Source organism: Macrobrachium rosenbergii, chromosome 24 (assembly GCF_040412425.1).
Source record: "Macrobrachium rosenbergii isolate ZJJX-2024 chromosome 24, ASM4041242v1, whole genome shotgun sequence".
NCBI lineage: Eukaryota > Metazoa > Arthropoda > Malacostraca > Decapoda > Palaemonidae > Macrobrachium > Macrobrachium rosenbergii.
This window is the reverse complement of record NC_089764.1, coordinates 32,356,459-32,376,528: the sequence shown is the minus strand read 5'-3', so window position 1 is coordinate 32,376,528 and position 20,070 is coordinate 32,356,459. Positions and strand designations below refer to the sequence as shown.

At 34.4% G+C, this 20,070-nt stretch overlaps 1 long non-coding RNA gene across 3 annotated transcripts; it reads right to left on the bottom strand.

Moving 5' to 3' along the window:
• Positions 1 to 5,558: 5,558 nt before the first annotated feature.
• On the bottom strand, positions 5,559 to 10,901 carry LOC136851988 (uncharacterized). 3 transcript variants are annotated; one of them, XR_010857031.1, is made up of 4 exons: positions 10,647 to 10,901; positions 10,166 to 10,540; positions 8,900 to 9,197; positions 5,559 to 7,537 (listed from the first exon to the last, which is right to left on the bottom strand). It is a non-coding gene; the product is annotated as an uncharacterized lncRNA (long non-coding RNA). The 3 variants fall into 3 exon arrangements; XR_010857030.1 differs by having other exon boundaries at positions 10,166 to 10,893; XR_010857032.1 differs by having other exon boundaries at positions 8,958 to 9,197; positions 10,166 to 10,890.
• Between the last annotated feature and the right edge of the window lie 9,169 nt (positions 10,902 to 20,070).

The window sequence follows — 20,070 nt, the reverse complement described above, 5'->3', positions numbered from 1 at the left end:
TGACAGCGTAAGCACTTGCTCCTTTGAACAACCCATGGGGGGAGAGAGAGAGAGAGAGAGAGAGAGAGAGAGAGAGAGAGAGAGAGAGAGAGAGAGAGAGTGGTTTTGCTACAGCGCAAGCAATAATTGCTCCTTTTTATAGCATAAAGAGAGAGAGAGAGAGAGAGGTCTTGTGACAGAGTAAGCACTTGCTCCTTCGAATAACCAATGGGGGGAGAGAGAGAGAGAGAGAGAGAGAGAGAGAGAATGGTCTTGCACAGCGCAAGCAATAATTGCTCCTTTTTATAGAGAGAGAGAGAGAGAGAGAGAGAGAGAGAGAGAGAGAGAGAGAGAGAGAGAGAGAGAGAGAGAGAGGCCCTGTGCCACTAGTTTCAGAACTGAATTTCCCTCATCTAAAAGGATTTTCCGTCTACTTACCAAATTCAAATAAAACTGTCCTTTACATTCCAAAATATCGGTGTCCATTATGAGACATTAGTACTGGTTAGTACAGATTTTCACTTCCTAAATTCGGCCAGTCTAAACCAGCACCTACTTACTGTAACCATTTTATGACCGAGAAAATCAATTAACCTCTCTAAAATGTCTTTAACAAATAAGGGTTTCAGATTGGGTATAACATTCCTACTGTTTTTGCAAAAGAATTCGTTACAATGTATTTCAAATTACCACAAAATCATTCGATTACAAAAAACAGATAATTCTCAGTGGAGTTTTTATTTGATATATGTTATTCTTGGACACAAAGGGAACTGAGAAAATTCTTACTAACCTGGTTTCATCAACACATATTAAAAAAGTTAAAGCTGGCAGGAATAAGATGTATTGATATCCTGATGTTCATGAACATTGCAGAGTTTTTTTAGCCTGAGACTGAGATGTTTCATAACACATCCACACATATGGTCTGTTCTGTTTGGTTATCATACTCACTATTTATCACAAAATATTGCACGGGTCCTTTTCCAAATAAGTTTTATCACTTATTTAGTTGCTTGCATCCGCTTTTAAATCCTTTTCAGGTTGCTTTTGCAATCACTTGGATGTATTTAAACTTTGCCTTCAATTTCACTTTTTATGGAACACAAAATCTTCACGTTTTTCTTCCCCGGGACCTAAGCTAGCACTATGGCATGAGAGAGAGAGAGAGAGAGAGAGAGAGAGAGAGAGAGAGAGAGAGAGAGAGAGAGAGAGAGAGAGAGAGAGAGAGAGAGAGAGAGACCGGAACTTTCGCTCCTTTGCGCAGAGAGAGAGAGAGAGAGAGAGAGAGAGAGAGAGAGAGAGAGAGAGAGAGAGAGAGAGAGAGAGAGAGAGAGAGAGAGAGAGAGAGACAGAGAGAGAGAGAGAGAGAGAGGCCTTGTGCCAATAAAGAAAAATCTATCAAAAATGGTCGTCCCAATTCTTTCAATTTGCGAATAGAATTTACTTTTTATCGTAGTAAAATATTGCATTCACTTTCCTCACTCCCAGTAACGTAAATAATTCTGAAAGACATTCAAATATCATTTAGAGATTTCATTTTCCCCCAAGTTTTTCTCTTGCAACATAAGATTTCTTTAAGTGGATTGTTGCCATAAGCTGACGAAAGTCCATTATGTTTATTCATTTACAAATTGAAAGAGTGTCTGCAACAACATTTCCAAGTATCGGTGGTCAAAGTTTTAGATGAGGTTCAGTGTAGAATTCCATTTCCCAAAAACTGTCAATCTTAACGAAAGCTCACCATATTCATTTAGAAATTGATATTTTTTATATTAATTATTTTAAGTATTACTAGTGCTTAATATTACTTGATATTGTCAAATAGATAACAGAAAATAATCTAATTAAGGTATTTATGAAAAGGCTAGACTGTATACTCTATGCCTGCGTAATAGAGTACTTGGAAACTTTTTTAGTTAATATATATGTTATTAAACTTTTATTAAAGAATAGTCGAACTCTGAATGGTTCTAATTATACTCTATTTTGGTTATTCAGTTAATTGAATAATGAAATTGAAAGGAAATAAAATGATTTGGAAGTAAATTGATTGATTCACTATAATTTTCCAGTCATATATTTATTTCCAATATGACAAGAAGAAAAAAAAAACACTCCAATATGCCAAGACCATTAAGCTTTTATTATTATTATTAAAGGACTATGAAATATGTTCCAACTTTAAACAATAAAAATATGCTCACATTACAACACTAGTTAGGGTAACAAATTAACACTAATTAACGTAACATGTGGCAACACTGTTATCAAAACATATACCAACATAATGCTGGTTAGCATAGTGTATGATAACGCTGGTGAGCATTGCCGATGCTAATCTTGGTTATCAGATTCTTGTTAACATAACATGATAAACTTTGTTGGCATAACCAATGCAAATCTGGGATATTGTAGCTGAGCTTAAACTTGGATAACGTGTTAACATACTTTATGATAACTTATGTTATCATAACATCTGATACTAAAACGTATGCCAAGACACTTGCGATGGTTATCATGACCTAGACAACAGACAGGTTAGCCGTTAGCATATCTTAGGCAAGCCTGGATTAGCACAAACTATGCTGACCTACATACCTAACGTTTGTTAGCATAACTGAGTCTAATCGAACACTCACTCATTGGTGGATGGGGGCGAAATCTCTCTCTTTTCACCTTTCCATATTTGTCTTTCTCTCTCCTCTCTTTAACCTTTCTCTATCTCTCTCTTCACCTTTCCTATCTGTCTTTGTCTTTCCATATCTGTCTTTACTTAACCCTCCTCTCTCTCTCTCCTTTCCCTGTCTGTCCTTTCCTCAATCGTATCTCTTGCCTTTCCATATCTGTCTTTGTCTCCTCTCTCTCTGTCCGAGGGAAAGGGGGTTATGGCAGTCAATAAGGTATTCTGTGGGGGGGAAGGTTTATGAGGGGGAATAGCCTCCCCACCTTCTTCCTGGCTGTATGGTGTGTGCTTGTTTACAAATATCTGAAACTAAGTGAAATTCCTTTTTTTATGCATAATTCCAATTCAAGCGATATTCACCATTTATTAGTGAGATGCTATCGACACTGGGCGAATAAAAATACATTTTAACAGATATTTTAACATTAAAAAAAGTCAAACCAATTTTTTAAGAATAAAATTTACAGCCAAGTTTCCGTCCCATTCTTTTGCTGAAGTTCAATGCCATATTGATTTTATTATTCAATATTTTAAGCTTTGGTTATCTGCCGTAGCCCAAGGAATAACAAACTATTATAGACTGGAGCACATAAAGTGTTGTGGAAGAAAGTTACAAAGGTCCTACGCACACACACACAAGTGTACAATCACTGACCCCCATCAGAAGCTTTTAATTTGTCATATCATTCGCCAAACGGCCTTGGTATTCATACATACAAACACGCCTTCCGTCTCGTTGAAATGAGAACAAACAAACAAAATGAGGCACAAACTCTTATTGAAAACAATCGAAACCACTCGGTACATCTCCAGCTGTCATCTGGTGGCCTTGAAATCTCGGAAGTTGGTCTGTAAGTGAAGTGGGTGGAGGGTTCCTCGCCCCATAATCCCTTCTTATCACTCCCACCCCCTTCACAGACAGGGAAACCGTAGTCATTGCTGTTATATAGACACGTAATGCAGTGCTATAATGAAGCTGAATATAATGACATAATACTCTCGACTGTATTGCAGGGTTTTACCTGAACACCAGCCTACCCCCTCCCCCCAAAACCTCAGCTCCCCATGAAAAGGCGATAATGATAAAAATTCAAGGAAGGATTACAAGTAAACTGTAATAATAATTTTAAAAAGTTCAGGCAAGTTGCTTCGGGAGTGTGGGCGGGTAAAGCTCCCGGGAAGGCGGAGGGTACCCAGACGGGAGAAGAAGGGAAGGTTGAGGTAGCAGCTTTACTCTCCCTCCTCCTCCTGAATCTTCGTAATGTAAAAGCTACATTTTTTGCCACTGGATACTTTTTATATTATAAAAATGACCTCTACGAAGTAATTCTCGACCAGTACAACTTCATCGAGGTCATCCTTGTCCGTGGGTGCATCAACGAGGTCGTCCTCGCCTGGGAAGCCCTGAGCGAGGTAAACTTCGCCGGGGGATGGCCTCTAGGAGGTAATCTTCAACAAGGAAGACCTCTTCGAAGTTTTCCTCGTCCGGGAGAGCTCTGACGAGGTAATTCTCGCCGAGATAGTCTCGACTAGGTAACTATGAAAACGTTTTCATCATTTGAAAAAAACAATAAAAAATACAGAAAAATGAAAATTTTAATTTCCATATTTTTCCAGACAAGAAAAAAATACCTTATAAATCATCAAAATAATATGTTTATTTTCCCCCTAAAGTAAAAAAGTTGCGTAAACCTATCCTCTTAAATTTTGTAAGTGGTCCAATTGAATCGATAGAATTTAGGCCAAAGGGGAAGCACTGGGACCTATGAGGTCATTCAGTGCTCAAACGGAAATTGGCAGTAAAACTTGAGTGGTGTAACAGAAGGAAACCCTTTTGCAGATGCACTATGAAACAGTTGTTGGGAGAGGATGGGAAGTAAGATAAGAAATAAAAGTACAGTAAAAGGAACGAAAGGGGTTGCAGCTAGGGGCTGAAGGTACCCTGCAAATAACCTTAAGCACTGCCTACAGTGCACTGACGGAACTAAACCCCTACGGGAAAGAGGACTAAGAGAACTCACCAATTTTCCAACACCACAAAGGAAAAATCTAATTGATAAATGATTATAAAGTATTTGTTAGTTTTCACACGGGAGTCCTTGAGGTTCTACAGACGAGGCTGTCAGAGCCGTTACTCGACACCCAGTCAGGAAGATACAGGCAGTACCAAAGTGATTAACTTTCCATGAATCATCCCTCTGATTCATATGATTGGTCAAGTTTTCCAGCCATGCTCAGACAGTCCTGATTTTCTGATCGGTGTCAACAGCTTCCTTACCCAGTCATCATCTCAAGTATGCTATGCAATAAAGACATTCTACCTTCAGGGGCGTCACATTTAAGGGGGCAACTGACGACCCCAAGCCTCAACTTGCCCCCCTCACCCCAAGAAGTAACAGCAGCTGGTTCTCCATTATTCCTACCGAAATCCGAATCTGTCATCACATTAAGTTCATCTTTCCATTTTGTGTGCTTCAAAAAGCACACAAAATTGCTCAAAAAATAAAAACGAAGTGATTAGGCTCGCTAAACCGCCTTTGCCCAACAATCAAAAATCTGAAATGACGCCCATCTACCCTCTGTCTGGCCACAATTGAGACTGCAGGAGCTTTAATGCACAATATCCATCTGCACTTTGTTCTCAACATAGAATGACTTCTTTGGCATCAGACGTCAAAACTGATACAGACACCGTAAAGGTTCCCTTTGGTTACAGGTCCCATGAACGCCTTCAAATACGCAAACGGCATCAAACAGGCCTCTCCCATTAATGGAAGTACTCATAGCCTTCCGCCTTTCTCCTTAGTATGGGGTAAGGACGATGCCTTCTTTTTGAAGGACTGATTTGGCTTTGGGGTAGACTTTGTAGTCTCGATCGGCTGCCCTGCCTGTCATCGTTTAGACCCCGGTATCGTATATACATGGAGACTGAAATAAACGGAAATTTGCCTGTAGCGTACAAAACAGCACTTAGATCATCATTCTTTGCAAGATTTGTCTGCGCTGAAATGTTCTCCATAACCTTGCACATGCCTTCTGGTTGCATTATATACAATAATGATCGATACTTGAAGGCATTACAGACCAGGTAACTACGAGTTTCTTTGAAAGTTGTCATATTTTAGGTTACCACACACAAGAACGGCCTTCGGCCTGCATAATACACACAGACCGTAATGGGGAATTAAGACCTTTACAAGTACCATTTAGAAGGTATCGTGGAAACAAATTTTCGGTCTGGTCAACAAGATCACTATTAATTGAACACCTGAACGAAGGTTTTAAAAACTTAACTTCCAAACCGTACATCTAAGCTACCAACTAATAAGAACTTTTCTAAAGCTCGACAGAACAAAAATATAGTAATTTCAAGCTTAGACACAATTGTGAATAAATTAGCTCTCATATTTGACAATCTAATCAACCAAGGCCACCGTCCAAACTGAACAAAAAGGAAAACGTTAATCTAAAGGTGGTAGGACTAACTAAAAATGAAGTATTATCTACGTCGAACGGTACAGAGATAGCGAAAAATAAACTTGCAACACCCGTGCTTTGGAAAATTCAGGGTTGAAGAGTTGCATCAAGGGTAGATTTACAAACATACGCCAAGCACTGGGCCAAACGAGGCCGTTCAGCGTTGAAACGGAACGTGACAACAAATTAGGGTAGAAGCAATAAGATTCTTCCTGGCAACAAGAACTGGAAGAATCACAGCTAGTTTGAGGAAGGGGGTTGGGTTACTTGGGACATACATAATGAACGCTCTCTTAGCAGTTATCTACTGTTCAATTAGCCTCACGAGAGCGCATTACTGTGCATGCCAGTTGGCAACAGTAATTTCAACAGGGTACTGGGAAAACTGCCCAAGATATCAGGGGCCTTGTAGTTACGAGACTACTGGAATTTTAAAGTTACCCCCAAAAAAAAAAAACCTAAGGGGTTTTCTGTACTTCACCCTCGTTTTCTATGGTGCCTTTCCCACAACCTTTGGTAAAGGTAAATAGCAATTTTACGTAAATTTGTTATAGGTTCATTTGTACCCGTTTGCGTGTCAGAACATTATTGTAATTTTATCTCTACATTTGTATTTATTTGCCGTTTCACATTGAGAACCAGCATCCTATTGAAAGACGTCCGCACGCCGCTTTATAAACGGCCTTTCTTAATAAACTGGCAGTACGTCCACCTGGTCTCTTTTTCGCACCTCTTACAGGGTTTATATTCCCACATTTAAGGTCATTATTCATGCCCTCCTCATTCACCTTATCTGTAAGTTCTCCGTCATTACATTACCACTGACATCAATGCTCAGCTCTTGACAATGATTTTGATTACCTATAGGTTTTGTCTGACCCTTTCGTGTTACCACAGCCATCAATGCTCTACTCTTGACAATGAATGACTGGTTATCTCTACGTTCTGTCTGGCATTTTTATATTACCACAGCCATTAGTGGTCCACTCTTGACAAGTTCAAATATAACATGACCAACAAAACACGGCATTTGCAAATAGTGTAGGGTTCACCTATAGCTTCCTGACCTCTGTGCTTACCTTCTTTATTTTGGCTCTATTTCAGAGAGCTACTGTAGATGAATAGGGATATTAGCAAAACACAACCAAAGTATATTTTTTGAAAATATCTAGTAGCTCTCTATTTTAGCAAGAGCTACTTTGCAGTATACCAGTTATATTACCCATCAGATTAGCCCCCTCAATGCTAAAAAGACAGGGGGCTCAAAGTACAGTAGCTGTTTTCTAGCTGGTGGCTTAGTAAGGGATACCAGGGCAAAACAAATGAAAATCCCTTCCAGCCCACAAGAGGAATCTCTTCTCCTGCTCTGCTGGTAAGTGTCCTCTTCATATCTACCTGAAAAAAAAAAAAAACCTACTTTAGTATTCAATGCATGTTTGTCCGGTCAATAGTTAGCATATTTTATTTCTCACATTCAACTCAGGATATGAACTCATTTCAAGGTACTGCTAAACCCCTGTCTGTTGAGATGTCAAAATATGTAAATCTCTGGGCCCAATGCTTCTTCAAGATTTGCATGCTGACATTACCTTAGGAATACTGAGAGGAGAGAGACAAGTAACAAAGAAAAATGTGTACAAAAATTAACCTTAGGAATTACATGTTGACAAAAAGGGACATACCTTTCAAGTTACAAATAAAAAAATCCTGAATTAAAAAACAAACAGTTTCTTAATTATGTTTTGATTTGTTACTATTTAATGAGTCTTGAAGTTGTTCTTGTTGCAGTGATATTAATGGTGGACCTTTCTCCTTCCAGTAGGGAGGAACTACTTTCATTCAGCTTGTAGGAGGAATGCAATGTGCATGCCTCCAGCAACTTGGTGGTTTCATGATAGATGATGGTGACTGTAAAGATAATTTGTACAAGGTTTGAGGGGAAAGACTGGTGCATTTGCTGTGTTCATTCTGTGTGGGATATGAATACACATGTAGTGTCCTATTTGAGATCCAAGGAACAGGAAGGTCTAGGTACACTATACTCATTTATAATTACTGTATACTGATTGTGCCCTACACTGTGGGAAGTTGGCTTTACACCTGCAATATTGGAAGTGGAAATTCCTGAACCCACACAGATAAAGATGCCAGTTCATTATAAAATGTGACCAGTGGGTCTGTGCTAAATTATTATTTGATGCAATAAAAGTTCTCAAGGATTGGAAGAACTATCTGAATTTGACACAAAAACCTTATACTTACTGTACCTTTGCATTTTGTGTATAACAGTGCAAAGGACATTTGCTACCTTGCTGAAGGAGAAAAATAATTTTTGGTCCATTATTCATTAGGAGTGAGTCTAACCACTTAGATTCAAGGACTTTTTCTATATATTTTTCTGTGGTTTATGTAAAATAAGCACTCCAAGATAAATATTGTTAAAAAAAAAAACCCTATTTAAAATAATATTGCTTATCATTATGATACTTGGGCTGCTTTTCCTCATGATAATTAGGTTAAGGTATTCAGGTTAGGGTGGATCTGATGGCCAACAAAATTCAAATAATAAGAAGAGATTGGATTAACATTTTCTATGTACTTGTGTAATCAGATTCAAGTTAACCGACTAGTTAGGGAGGGTTGTGCTGTCACACAGAATTGAATTATAATATTAGGATAAGGCTTCAGTTCTTTTTTAACACTATTCTCCTACTACAGATTTCTGATTGCTGTAGCAGCAGCAATCTTGTTACTTACCGGAGCCTCATTGGCAGTGTCCCACAAATCCACATCATGGAGATACTGGTGAACACACCTGAGGGATCCTGTCTCAATTATGGAGGGAGCATGTCTTCTTTCTCTGCATCTTTTCCCACTTCTGTGTGGGGTCGATGTTTCTGACAGCTTTCCTCCTCCACCTGGCTCGGTCAAACACATCGTCCTCTGACAATTTGTTTTCCCCTCAGGTCTTCTCTAAACTGCAGTCTTCTTTCCTGGGCCTTCTTTGATAGTTCTACGACTTCAGTAGTTCCTCTTATTATTTCATTTTTGATCTCTGGAAGGGAAATATATTGTCAAAATGAAGTTCACCAAATATGTTAGCAAAACAGAACAAATAATGACACCCCTAAAACCTATAGTGCAAGGCCATAAGGCTACCAGAACCAATTCTCGATTTCTGCCTAATGTCCAGTTAGGAAAGTCAGCCCCCAGGCTGTGGGGTAAAGGGCCACTGAAGGGAACCTTAAATTGGGCCACCTTAGCCGGGTAAAAAAAAAAAAAGGGGGGGGCAGATCATATATCCCCAGGGGGAAGTTCTTCCCGAGACCAAGAGTGAGAAAGAAAAGATCTTATGGAAAGCAAGAGAGGGAGAGAGAAAAGAATATCCTTATGGACAGCAAAAGAGAGAGAGAGAGAGAGAGAGAGAGAGAGAGATCAGAACATATTCTTGTGGAAAGCAAGAGAGAAAGAAAATGTTCTTATGGAAAGCAAGAGAGGGAGAGAAAAAAGAAAATATTCTTATGGAAAGCAAGAGACTACAAATTCCTTTAGTGTTGACGCTGGTCACTACAATCAATTGTCCTTAAAATGATATGTCCTTAAAACTTCCTATTTGTAGAAATGGGAACTTGGTTAAGAGGGGTTCAGCTAATAATTTCCATGGGTTTGCCATTATTATTATTATTATTATTATTATTATTATTATTATTATTATTATTATTATTATTATTATTATTATTATTATTATTATTATTATTCAGAAGATAAACCCCTATTCATATGGAACCAGCACACATGAACCTCTGACTTGAAATTCAAGCTCCCAGAGAATATGATGTTCATTTGAAAGACGCTACAGAAGAAAAGACCTCTGGAATGTCACATTATGAAAAGTAAAATTCAAAAATACTTCTCTAATCATAATAGACACTGCTTTCCATGCTTTACACCCAGTGTTGATCTATACTCAAATCTTTCCATTTAAAAAGGCTATGACTACCAACAAATCTAAACTGTACTTACTTAAAATCTATACTTCCTGAAAAATCACCAGACATCCACACTTGGTTTCAATTCCTCAGTAGACTTGATGATCAATCAAAGTTTCTCTCCCAAAAGAATGGCCATGAAGATTCTTTCTGAAGTAAAGTAGAAAAAAGGTTAAGAAGGTGACAAAAATCTTCTTCTAAATCAGTTATAAGAATGTCTGCACAGCTAAACGACCCACATTGCAGAACAAGGAAGGGTTTGATAAACTTTGATCGTAACTCTGATATATAAAGAGAGATTTATTCAATATTTACTGAAAAGCACATAAATGAAAACCAAACTTGAAAATCAAACTTAGCAGACATCACCAGAAAGGATAATAGTCACTTCAGAAGGTTCCACAAAAACCTGACATCAGAATGTGGATATAAATGCAGACAATAATAATGGTAAACAATTAATAAAATAAAGTACCAACACAATTGTGGCACATTTCTCAAAGTTCCACAAAAACCTGACGTCAGAATGTGGATATAAATGCAGACAATAATAATGGTAAATCAAAAAAAGTACCTACACAATTGTGGCACATTTCACATTTCTGAAAGGGAAATATTGTGTCAAAATCAAGTTCAAAACACGTATGTTAGCATAGCAGTACAACCAATGACACCTAACCAATATACAAGGCTTTAAAAACCTCTATTTCTGCTTTAATGTCCAGTTAGGACACAGTGACCAAGTGGTAACACATATTAAAACAAAGACACTGTGGAGTTTTGAGTAAACTTAACCACCTTAAGAGATGATGTTGGATTTGTTATTATTCAGAAGATGAATCCTATTCATGTGGAACAAGCCCACAGGAACCACTGGCTTGAAATTCAAGCTCCAGAAGAATATGGTGTTCATCTGAAAGAAGTAAACAGATGGTAATAGGAAATACAGACAGAAGACATCAGTTATTAAAAAAGAAAAAAAATTAAGTAACAAATAATTAGTTAAACTGTAAGTACTGATTTGCCAAGAAGGGAAGTGGGGTCTATTTCACAACATTAAACCTAATTCACAAATGTATTCACAATATTGATACTGATATTTACACTTAAATGCAAAAAATTCCACAACTGGAAAAAAAAAAAGTTCACAGCCAACACAGCCATGTTGGAAGGAATGAAACTGACAAAAAAAAAAAAAAAAAAAAATCAGTGATACAGAAAATACTCCCCTCAAGGAAAGGTATGATATTCAGTGACCTTGACTCTTCTGATGAATGGAAAATTATTTTAATATTTATTGAAGAGCTTATAAATAAAAATTAAACTTAGCATAAATCGCCAGAGAGGTTAATGGTCACGTAAGACGGTCCACAAAAAGCTGACGTCAGAAAGTGGATATATGCAGAAAATAATAATGGCAAAACAAAAAAAAAAAGTATCTACACAATTATGGCACATTTCTCAAGGTTCCACAAAAACCTGACGTCAGAATGTGGAGATGTATGCAGAAAATAATAATGGTAAACAATAAAAAAAGTATCTACACAATTGTGGCACATTTCTCAAGGTTCCACAAAAACCTGACGTCAGAATGTGGAGATGTATGCAGAAAATAATAATGGTAAAAAATAAAAAAAAAGTATCTACACAATTGTGGCACATTTCTCAAGGTTCCACAAAAACCTGACGTCAGAATGTGGAGATGTATGCAGAAAATAATAATGGTAAAAAATAAAAAAAGTATCTACACAATTGTGGCACATTTCTCAAGGTTCCAAAAACCTGACGTCAGAATGTGGAGATGTATGCAGAAAATAATAATGGTAAAAAATGTATCTACAAATCAAGGTTCACAAAAAACCTGTCAAAAAAATGTTCACAAAATAATAATGGTAAAAAAAAATAAAAAAAGTATCTACACAAAAACATTTCTCAAGGTTCCACAAAAACCTGACGTCAGAATGTGGAATGTGAATGAAAAAAAAATGCAAATGGTAAAAAATAAAAAAAAGTATCTACACAATTATGGCACATTTCTCAAGGTTCCACAAAAAACGTCAGAATGTGGAGATGTATGCAGAAAATAATGTAAAAAAAAAAAAAAAAGTAAATATGGCACATTTCTCAAGGTTCCACAAAAACCTGACGTCAAAGATGTATGCAGAAAATAATAATGGTAAAATTAAAAAAGTATCTACACAAATGGCACATTTCTCAAGGTTCCACAAAAACCTGACGTCAGAATGTGAGATGTATGCAGAAATGGTAAAATAATAATGGTAATAACAAAAAAAAAAAAGTATCTACACAATTGTGGCACATTTCTCAAGGTTCCACAAAAACCTGACGTCAGAATGTGGAGATGTATGCAGAAAATAATAATGGTAAAAAAAAAAAAAAGTATCTACACAATTATGGCACATTTCTCAAGGTTCCACAAAAACCTGACGTCAGAATGTGGAGATGTATGCAGAAAATAATAATGGTAAAAAAAAAAAAAGTATCTACACAATTGTGGCACATTTCTCAAGGTTCCACAAAAACCTGACGTCAGAATGTGGAGATATATGCAGAAAATAATAATGGTAAAAAAAAAAAAAAGTATCTACACAATTGTGGCACATTTCTCAGAAAGGTTCCACAAAAACCTGACGTCAGAATGTGGAGATATATGCAGAAAATAATAATGGTAAAAAATAAAAAAAGTATCAACACAATTGTGGCACATTTCACATTTCTGAAAAAAACATTTGAAAGGGAAATATATTGTCAAAATCAAGTTCAAAACACGTATGTTAGCATAGTAGTAAAACCAATGACACCTAACCCATATAGAAAGTTTAAAAAACCTCTCTATTTCTGCCTGATTGTCCAGTTAGGACACAGTGACCAAGTGTGAACAGATATTAAAACAAAGACACTGTGGAGTTTTGAGTAAAAACTTAACCAGCTGAAAGAGATGATTTGGATTTGTCATTATTCAGAAGATGAATCCTATTCATGTGGAACAAGCCCACAGGAACCACTGGCTTGAAATTCAAGCTCCCGAAGAAGAATTGGTGTTCATCTGAAAAAGCCACAGAAGGTAACAGGTCAACAGAAGAGGTCAGTTATAAAAAAAAAAAAAAAAAAAAAAAATTAACAAATAATTAAACTGTAACGGAAGAAGTGGTGTCTATTTCACAACATTACACCTAATTCACAAATGCATTTACATTACTGATACTGACATTTACATTAAATGCAAAAAAATTCCACAACTGGAAAAAGATAAAAAGAAGTTCACAGCCAACACAGCCATGTTGGAAGGAATGCAACTCACAAAAAAAAAAAAAAAAGAGATTAAGTGATACAGAAAATATTCCCCTCACAGAAAGGTATGATATTCAGTGACCTAGAATCTTCTGATGAATGGAAAATGATTTTACTATCTACTAAAAAGCTTATAAATAAAAATTAAACTTAGCATAAATCACCAAAGAGGTTAATAGTCACTTCAGAAGGTCCACAAAACCCTGACGTCAGAATGTGGATATATACGCAGACAATAATAATGGTAAACAATCTAAAAAGTATCTACACAATTGTGGCACATTTCTCAAGGTTCCACAAAAAGCTGACGTCAGAATGTGGATATATGCAGACAATAATAATTGTAATCAGTCAAAAATAGTATCTACACAGTTGTGGCACATTTCTCAAGGTTCCACAAAAAGATGACGTCAGAATGTAGATATATATAGACATTAATAATTGTAAAAAAAAAAAAAGTATCAACACAATTGTGGCACATTTCACATTTTGAAAGGAAAATATTGTGTCAAAATCAAGTTCAAAACACATATGTTAGCGTAGTAGTAAAACCAATGACACCTAACCCATATACAAAGTAAAAAAAAAAACCTCTCTATTTCTGCATGAATGTCCAGTTAGGACACAGTGACCAAGGTAACAGATATTAAAACAAGACACTGTGGAGTTTTGAGTAAAAACTTAACCACCTTAAAGAGGTGATGTTAGATTTGTTATTATTCAGAAGATGAATCCTATTCATGTGGAACAAGCCCACAGGAACCACTGGCTTGAAATTCAAGCTCCGAAGAAAAATGGTGTTCATCTGAAAAGTCACAGATGGTAACAGGTCAACAGAAGAGGTCAGTTAAAATAAAAGGAAAAAAAAAAAAAGTAACAAATAATTAAACTGTAAGGGAAGAAGTGGTGTAATTCACAACATTACACCTAATTCACAAACGCATTTACATTACTGATACTGATATTTACACTTAAATGCAAAAATTCCACAACTGAAAAAAAAAAAAAAAAAGTTCACAGCCAACACAGCCATGTTGGAAGGAATGCAACTCAAAAAAAAAAAAAAAAAAAGTGATAGAAAAAAGAAAGGTATGATATTCAGTGACCTATCCTCAAATGATAAATGGAAAATGATTTTAATATTTCACAGAAAGGTATGATATTCAGTGACCTATCCTCTTCTGATAAATGGAAAATGATTTTAATATTTATTTAAAAAGCTTATAAATAAAAATTAAACTTAGCATAAATCAAAAAAGAGTATTAATAGCCACTTCAGAAGGTTCCACAAAAACCTGACGTCAGAATGTGGAGATATATGCAGACAATAATAATGGTAAACAATCAAAAAAAGTATCTACACAATTGTGGCACATTTCTCAAGGTTCCACAAAAAGCTGACGTCAGAATGTGGATATATATGCAGACAATAATAATTGTAAAAATCAAAAAAAGTATCTACACAATTGTGGCACATTTCTCAAGGTTCCACAAAAGCTGATGTCAGAATGTGGATATATGCAGACAATAATAATGGTAAAAAAAAAAAAAGTATCTACACAATTGTGGCACATTTCACATTTCTGAAAGGAAAATATTGTGTCAAAATCAAGTTCAAAACACATATGTTAGCATAGTAGTAAAACCAATGACACCTAACCCATATACAAGGTTTTAAAAACCTCTCTATTTCTGCCTGAATGTCCAGTTAGGACACAGTGACCAAGTGGTAACAGATATTAAAACAAAGACACTGTGGAGTTTTGAGTAAAAACTTAACCACCTTAAAGAGATGATTTTGGATTTGTTATTATTCAGAAGATGAATCCTATTCATGTGGAACAAGCCCACAGGAACCACTGGCTTGAAATTCAAGCTCCCGAAGAAATGGTGTTCATCTGAAAGTCACAGATGGTAACAGGTCAACAGAAGAGGTCAGTTATAAAAAAAAAAGAAAAAATTAAAAAGTAACAAATAATTAAACTGTAAGGGAAGAAGTGGTGTCTATTTCACAACATTACACCTAATTCACAAATGCATTTACATTACTGATACTGATATTTACACTTAAATGCAAAAAATTCCACAACTGGAAAAAAAAAAAAAAGTTCACAGCCAACACAGCCATGTTGGAAGGAATGCAACTCACAAAAAAAAAAAAAAAAAAAAAAAGTGATACAGAAAATACTCCCCTCACAGAAAGGTATGATATTCAGTGACCTAGCCTCTTCTGATAAATGGAAAATGATTTTAATATTTACTGAAAAGCTTATAAATAAAAATTAAACTTAGCATAAATCACCAGAGAGGTTAATAGTCACTTTAGAAGGTCCACAAAAACCTGACGTCAGAATGTGGATATATATGCAGACAATAATAATGGTAAACAAAAAAAAAAAGTATCTACACAATTGTGGCACATTTCTCAAGGTTCCACAAAAGCTGATGTCAGAATGTGGATATATGCAGACAATAATAATGGTAAAAAAAAAAAAAAGTATCTACACAATTGTGGCACATTTCTCAAGGTTCCACAAAAACCTGACGTCAGAATGTGGAGATATATGCAGACAATAATAATGGTAAAAAAAAAAAAAAGTATCTACACAATTGTGGCACATTTCTCAAGGTTCCACAAAACCTGATGTCAGAATGTGGAGATATATGAGAAAATAATAATGGTAAAAAAAAAAAAAAAGTATCTACACAAAACATTTCTCAAGGTTTTCAAAAAACCTGACTGTCAGAATGTCCAGATGTATGCAGAAAATAATAATGGTAAAAATAAAAAAAGTATCTACACAATTATGGCACATTTCTCAAGGTTCCACAAAAACCTGACGTCAAAAAAGAGATTATGCAGAAAATAATAATGGTAAAAAATAAAAAAAGTATCTACACAATTATGGCACATTTCTCAAGGTTCCACAAAAACCTGACGTCAGAATGTGGAGATGTATGCAGAAAATAATAATGGTAAAATAAAAAAAGTATCTACAAAAAACATTTCTCTTCTAACATGTCAAATGGCATAATAAAAAAAAAAATAAAAAAGTAATTACAAATTCAATTTCTGGAAGGAAAAAACCTGATGTCAGAATGTGGAGAACAATTGCAGAAAATAATAATGGTGGTAAAAAAAAAAAAAAACTACACAAAAAACACATTTCTGAAGGTTCCACAAAAACCTGACGTCAGAAAATGTGATGTATCAGAAAATAATAATGGTAAAAATAAAAAAAATCTACACAAGATGGCACATTTCTCAAGGTTCCACAAAAACCTGACGTCAAAATGTGGAGATGTATGCAGAAAAAATAATAATGGTAAAACAATAAAAAAGTATCAAACAAATGGCACATTTCTCAAGGTTCCAAAAACCTGACGTCAGAATGTGGAGATGTAATGCAGAAAATAATAATGGTAAAAAAAACACAATTGTGGCACATTTCTCAAGGTTCCACAAAAACCTGACGTCAGAATGTGGAGATGTATGCAGAAAATAATAATAAAAAAAAAAAAAAAAGTAAAAACACAAAATGTGGCACATTTTCAAGGTTAAAAAAAAACCTGATGTCAGAATGTGGAGATGTATTGAAAATAATAATGGTAAAAATAAAAAAAGTAAACAATTGTGGCAATCAAGGTTCCACAAAAACCTGACGTCAGAAAAAGATGTATTCAGAAAATAATAAAATGGAAAAAAAAAAAAAATATCTGAAAAACAATTATGGCAATTTTTAAAATTTGTCAGAATGTGGAGATGTATGCATAAAAAATAATAAAAAAAAAAATAAAAAAGTATCAAAAAATGGTAATAAAAAAATTTTCAGAAGGTTCCAAAAACCTGACGTCAGAATAAGATATGAAAAAAAAGAAAATAATAATGGTAAAAAAAAAAAAAAGTATCTACAACAATTATGGCATTTCTCAAGGTTCCACAAAAACCTGGTCAAATGTGGAGAAATATGCAGAAAATAATAATGGTAAACAAAAAAAAAAAGTATCTACACAAAAAAAAAAGGTTCCACAAAAAAGTCAGAATGTGGAGATGTATGCAAAAATAAAATTTCAAAAAAAAAGTATCTACACAATTATGGCACAAAAGGTTCACAAAAATTCAGAATGTGCAAAAAATAAAAAAAATCAATAATGGTAAAAAAAAAAAAAATTATCTAAACAAATGGCACATTAAACAAGGTTCACAAAAAACCTGACGTCAGAATGTGGAGAAAATGCAGAAAATAAAAATGGCAAAAAAAATTAAAAAAAAAAATAAAAAAACAATTTGGCAATTTCTAAAAAGGTTCAATAAAAAACCTGACGTCAAAAACAATAAAAAGATCAAAAAAAAAATAAAAATAATAATTAAAAAAAAAAAAATCCTGAAAACTCAAGGTTCCACTGGCAAAATTTCCCAAAAGGTTCCACAAAAACCTAACAGGTCAAGAATGGTCAGTTATTAAAAACCTGAATGAAAATGGTAAAAAAAAAAGTAAAAAAATTATGGGAAGAACAAAAAAGGTTACAAAAAAAAAAACGTCAAAAAAAAAATCCAAATGAAAAAGAAAAATTACAAAAAAACAAAAAAATCCAAAAAAAAAAAAAAAAAAAAAAAAAAAAGGCTAATAAAAATATTGAAAAGATAAATAAAAAATCCTGGAAAAAAGGTTCCATAAAAACTGACCTCAGAAAGAATAAAAAAAAATAATAATGGTAAAAAATAAAAAGTAAAAAAAATGGCAACAAGGTTCCACAAAAATTTCCTGAGAAAAGAATAAAAATGTACAAAAATAATAAAAATAAAAATATAAAGTCATTTAATAAAAAATCCTCACAAATTTGAAAAAAATTCCTGAAAAAGGTAAAAAAAAATCAAAAAAAAAAATTAAAAAAAAAAAAATTGGAAAAAAAAATTTTCAAAAACACAAAATTCAAAGGTTCCAGCCAAAATTTCTAAAAAAAAAAATTTCTGAAAAAAAAAACCTAAAAGCATTATTAAAAAAAAAAAAAATAAAAAAAATCACTAAAAAATTGCACAAAATTTCTCAAGGTTCCAAAAACCTGACGTCAGAATGTGGAATGGCAGAAAAAATAAAAATAAAAAATAAAAAATAAACAAAAAAAACAATTGTGCACATTTCTCAAGGTTCCACAAATTCTGACGTCAGAATGTGGACAAAAATATGCAAAAAATAATAATGGTAAACAAAAAAAAGTATCTAACAATTGTGGCACAAAAAAAGGTTCCACAAAAAAAATGTCAGAATGTGGAGATAAAAAAAATAATAAAAAAAACAAAAAAAAAAAAAAAGTATCTACACAATTGTGGCAATTTCACATTTCTGAAAGGAAAATATTGTGTCAAAATCAAGTTCAAAACAATGTTAGCATAGTAGTAAAACCAATGACACCTAACCCATATACAAAGTTTTAAAAACCTCTCTATTTCTGCCTGAATGTCCAAGGACACAGTGACCAAGTGTGTAACAGATATTAAAACAAAGACACTGTGGAGTTTTGAGTAAAAACTTAACCACCTAATCCTGAAAAAGAATGATTTTGGATTTGTTATTATTCAGAAGATGAAAAATTCATGTGAACAAGCAATAAAAAACAGGAACCACTGGCTTGAAATTCAAGCTAAAAAATCCTGAAAAAGAATTGGTGTTCATCTGAAAGTCACAGATGGTAAAAAGGTCAACAGAAGAGGTCAGTTATTAAAAAAAAAAAAAAAAAATAAAATTAACAAATAATTAATTTGCCAACAAGGGAAGAAGTGGCATCTATTTCACAACATTACACCTAATTCACAAATGCATTTACATTACTGATACTGACATTTACACTTAAATGCAAAAAATTCCACAACTGGAAAAAAAAAAAAAAGTTCACAACCAACACAGCCATGTTGGAAGGAATGCAACTTACTAAAAAAAAAAAAAAAAAAAAAAAAAAGTGATAGAGAAAATACTTCCCTCACAGAAAAGTATGATATTCAGTGACCTTGATTCTTCTGATAAATGGAAAATTATTTTAATATTTACTAAAAAGCTTATAAATAAAAATTAAACTTAGCATAAACAATTCGCCAGAGAGGCTAATGGTCATGTAAGAAGGTTCACAAAAAGCGAACATCAGAATGTGGAACCATGCAATTGATAACAAGGGTGAACAAACTGAAACATGTGCAAAAATAAATTTCTTAATCATAATCACCACTGTTAGCAGAAAGGTCATCACTGCCTTATTTAAACTTGGCTGGAGCTATGCTGGACAGGTCCCCCCCTTCTTCTTCTCTCATTTCTGGAAGGAAAATACACAGTCAAAATCAAGTTCACCAAACAACTGTCAGCAAAGAGATGATGATGTTAGATTTGTACAGGTCTACTGATATGCCAAAAAGGGGATGGAATCTATTTCACAGCATTAAAACCTAATTTCAGTAATGTATTTGCAATCTAAATATTGCCATTCACACCCAAATGCTTCAAAGCAAAGCACAACAGAGCCTCCAAGGGCTGTGGGTCATCAGGAATAGGGTTTGCTGGTAATGATTCAAGAGATTCAACCCTTACCAGCAAAGCTGATGTCATCGGACAGCATAACGACTCAGGCACAGCACAG